Genomic DNA, 6,092 nt, shown 5'->3' on the forward strand with positions numbered 1-6,092 from the left:
ACACCCCTCACTGTCACACACTGATATATCCTACACCCCTCACTGTAACACACTGATATACCCCACACCCCTCACAGTCACACACTGATATATCCCACACCCCTCACTGTAACACACTGATATACCCCACACCCCTCACTGTCACACACTGATGTATCCCACACCCCTCACTGTAGCACACTGATATACCCCACACCCCTCACTGTCACACACTGATATATCCCACACCCCTCACTGTAACACATTGATATACCCCACACCCCTCACTGTAACACACTGATATACCCCACACCCCTCACTGTCACACACCCCACACCCCTCACTTTCACACACTGATATACCCCACACCCCTCACTGTAACACACTGATATATCCCACACCCCTCACTGTAACACACTGATACACCCCACACCCCTCACTGTCACACACTGATATACCCCACACCCCTCACTGTAACACACTGATATATCCCACACCCCTCACTGTAACACACTGATATATCCCACACCCCTCACTGTCACACACTGATATATCCCACACCCCTCACTGTAACACACTGATATACCCCACACCCCTCAATGTAACACACTGATATACCCCACACCCCTCACTGTAACACACTGATATATCCCACACCCCTCACTGTAACACACTGATATATCCCACACCCCTCACTGTAACACACTGATATACCCCACACCCTCACTGTCACACACTGATATACCCCACACCCCTCACTGTAACACACTGATATATCCCACACCCCTCACTGTAACACACTGATATACCCCACACCCCTCACTGTAACACACTGATATACCCCACACCCCTCACTGTCCCACACTGATATACCCCACACCCCTCACTGTAACACACTGATATACCCCACACCCCTCACTGTCACACACTGATATATCCCACACCCCTCACTGTCACACACTGATATATGCCACACCCCTCACTGTAACACACTGATATACCTCACACCCCTCACTGTAACACACTGATATACCCCACACCCCTCAGTGTCACACACTGATATACCCCACACCCCTCACTGTAACACACTGATATATCCCACACCCCTCACTGTAACACACTGATATACCCCACACCCCTCACTGTCACACACTGATATACCCCACACCCCTCACTGTAACACACTGATATATCCCACACCCCTCACTGTAACACACTGATATACCCCACACCCCTCACTGTAACACGCTGACATACCCTACCCCCCTCACTGTAACACACTGATATATCCCACACCCCACACTGTAACACACTGATATACCCCACACCCCTCACTGTCACACACTGATATACCCCACACCCCTCACTGTAACACACTGATATATCCTACACCCCTCACTGTAACACACTGATATACCCCACACCCCTCACTGTCACACACTGATATATCCCACACCCCTCACTGTAACACACTGATATACCCCACACCCCTCACTGTCACACACTGATGTATCACACACCCCTCACTGTAGCACACTGATATACCCCACACCCCTCACTGTCACACACTGATATATCCCACACCCCTCACTGTAACACATTGATATACCCCACACCCCTCACTGTAACACACTGATATACCCCACACCCCTCACTGTAGCACACTGATATATCCCACACCCCTCACTGTCACACACTGATATACCCCACACCCCTCACTGTAACACACTGATATATCCCACACCCCTCACTGTAACACACTGATATACCCCACACCCCTCACTGTAACACACTGATATACCCCACACCCCTCACTGTAACACACTGATATATCCCACACCCCTCACTGTAACACACTGATATATCCCACACCCCTCACTGTAACACACTGATATACCCCACACCCCTCACTGTCACACACTGATATACCCCACACCCCTCACTGTAACACACTGATATATCCCACACCCCTCACTGTAACACACTGATATACCCCACACCCCTCACTGTAACACACTGATATACCCCACACCCCTCACTGTCACACACTGATATACCCCACACCCCTCACTGTAACACACTGATATATCCCACACCCCTCACTGTAACACACTGATATACCCCACACCCCTCACTGTAACACACTGATATACCCCACACCCCTCACTGTCTCACACTGATATACCCCACACCCCTCACTGAAACACACTGATATACCCCACACCCCTCACTGTCACACACTGATATATCCCACACCCCTCACTGTCACACACTGATATATCCCACACCCCTCACTGTAACACACTGATATACCTCACACCCCTCACTGTAACACACTGATATACCCCACACCCCTCAGTGTCACACACTGATATACCCCACACCCCTCACTGTAACACACTGATATATCCCACACCCCTCACTGTAACACACTGATATACCCCACACCCCTCACTGTCACACACTGATATACCCCACACCCCTCACTGTAACACACTGATATATCCCACACCCCTCACTGTAACACACTGATATACCCCACACCCCTCACTGTAACACGCTGACATACCCTACCCCCCTCACTGTAACACACTGATATATCCCACACCCCACACTGTAACACACTGATATACCCCACACCCCTCACTGTCACACACTGATATATCCTACACCCCTCACTGTAACACACTGATATACCCCACACCCCTCACTGTCACACACTGATATATCCCACACCCCTCACTGTAACACACTGATATACCCCACACCCCTCACTGTCACACACTGATGTATCCCACACCCCTCACTGTAGCACACTGATATACCCCACACCCCTCACTGTCACACACTGATATATCCCACACCCCTCACTGTAACACATTGATATACCCCACACCCCTCACTGTAACACACTGATATACCCCACACCCCTCACTGTCACACACCCCACACCCCTCACTGTCACACACTGATATACCCCACACCCCTCACTGTAACACACTGATATATCCCACACCCCTCACTGTAACACACTGATACACCCCACACCCCTCACTGTCACACACTGATATACCCCACACCCCTCACTGTAACACACTGATATATCCCACACCCCTCACTGTAACACACTGATATATCCCACACCCCTCACTGTCACACACTGATATATCCCACACCCCTCACTGTAACACACTGATATACCCCACACCCCTCACTGTAACACACTGATATACCCCACACCCCTCACTGTCACACACTGATATACCCCTCACCCCTCACTGTAACACACTGATATACCCCACACCCCTCACTGTAACACACTGATATATCCCACACCCCACACTGTAACACACTGATGTATCCCACACCCCTCACTGTAACACACTGATATATCCCACACTCCTCACTGTAACACACTGATATATCCCTCACCCCTCACTGTAACACACTGATATATCACCACACCCCTCACTGTAACCCACTGATATATCCCCACACCCCTCACTGTAACACACTGATATATCACACACCCCTCACTGTAACACACTGATATACACCACACCCCTTACTGTAACACACTGATATATCCCACACCCCTCACTGTAACACACTGATATACCCCACACCCCTCACTGTAACACACTGATATATCCCACACCCCTCACTGTAACACACTGATATACCCCACACCCCTCACTGTAACACACTGATATACCCCACACCCCTCACTGTCACACACTGATATATCCCACACCCCTCACTGTCACACACTGATATATCCCACACCCCTCACTGTAACACACTGATATACCCCACACCCCTCACTGTAACACACTGATATACCCCACACCCCTCACTGTCACACACTGATATACCCCACACCCCTCACTGTCACACACTGATATACCCCACACCCCTCACTGTCACACACTGATATACCCCACATCCCTCACTGTAACACACTGATATACCCGACACCCCTCACTGCAACACACTGATATAACCCACACCCCTCACTGTAACACACTGATATACCCTACACCCCTCACTGTAACACACTGATATATCCGACACCCCTCACTGTAACACACTGATATATCCCACACCCCTCACTGTAACACACTGATATACCCCACACCCCTCACTGTAACACGCTGACATACCCTACCCCCCTCACTGTAACACACTGATATATCCCACACCCCTCACTGTAACACACTGATATACCCCACACCCCTCACTGTAACACGCTGACATACCCTACCCCCCTCACTGTAACACACTGATATATCCTACACCCCTCACTGTAACACACTGATATACCCCACACCCCTCACTGTCACACACTGATATATCCCACACCCCTCACTGTAGCACACTGATATACCCCACACCCCTCACTGTCACACACTGATATATCCCACACCCCTCACTGTAACACACTGATATACCCCACACCCCTCACTGTAACACACTGATATACCCCACACCCCTCACTGTAGCACACTGATATATCCCACACCCCTCACTGTAACACACTGATATATCCCACACCCCTCACTGTCACACACCGATATACCGCACACCCCTCACTGTCACAAACTGATATACCCCACACCCCTCACTGTCACACACTGATATATCCCACACCCCTCACTGTCACACACTGATATATCCCACACCCCTCACTGCAACACACTGATATATCACACACCCCTCACTGTAACACACTGATATACCCCACACCCCTCACTGTCACACACCCCACACCCCTCACTGTAACACACTGATATATCCCACACCCCTCACTGTAACACACCGATATACCCCACACCCCTCACTGTAACACACTGACATACCCCACACCCCTCACTGTAACACACTGCTATATCCCACACCCCTCACTGTAACACACTGATATACCCCACACCCCTCACTGTAACACGCTGACATACCCTACCCCCCTCACTGTAACACACTGATATATCCCACACCCCACACTGTAACACACTGATATACCCCACACCCCTCACTGTCACACACTGATATATCCTACACCCCTCACTGTAACACACTGATATACCCCACACCCCTCACTGTCACACACTGATATATCCCACACCCCTCACTGTAACACACTGATATACCCCACACCCCTCACTGTAACACACTGATATATCCCACACCCCTCACTGTAACACACTGATATACCCCACACCCCTCACTGTAACACGCTGACATACCCTACCCCCCTCACTGTAACACACTGATATATCCCACACCCCACACTGTAACACACTGATATACCCCACACCCCTCACTGTCACACACTGATATATCCTACACCCCTCACTGTAACACACTGATATACCCCACACCCCTCACTGTCACACACTGATATATCCCACACCCCTCACTGTAACACACTGATATACCCCACACCCCTCACTGTCACACACTGATGTATCCCACACCCCTCACTGTAGCACACTGATATACCCCACACCCCTCACTGTCACACACTGATATATCCCACACCCCTCACTGTAACACATTGATATACCCCACACCCCTCACTGTAACACACTGATATACCCCACACCCCTCACTGTCACACACCCCACACCCTTCACTGTCACACACTGATATACCCCACACCCCTCACTGTAACACACTGATATATCCCACACCCCTCACTGTAACACACTGATACACCCCACACCCCTCACTGTCACACACTGATATACCCCACACCCCTCACTGTAACACACTGATATATCCCACACCCCTCACAGTAACACACTGATATATCCCACACCCCTCACTGTCACACACTGATATATCCCACACCCCTCACTGTAACACACTGATATATCCCACACCCCTCACTGTAACACACTGATATACCCCACACCCCTCACTGTAACACACTGATATACCCCACACCCCTCACTGTCACACACTGATATACCCCTCACCCCTCACTGTAACACACTGATATACCCCACACCCCTCACTGTAACACACTGATATATCCCACACCCCACACTGTAACACACTGATGTATCCCACACCCCTCACTGTAATACACTGATATATCCCACACTCCTCAC

The sequence above is a fragment of the Chiloscyllium plagiosum genome, unplaced genomic scaffold (assembly GCF_037043375.1).
Source record: "Chiloscyllium plagiosum isolate Xiang-an unplaced genomic scaffold, Cpla_swu_hap1 HiC_scaffold_41, whole genome shotgun sequence".
Taxonomy (NCBI): domain Eukaryota; kingdom Metazoa; phylum Chordata; class Chondrichthyes; order Orectolobiformes; family Hemiscylliidae; genus Chiloscyllium; species Chiloscyllium plagiosum.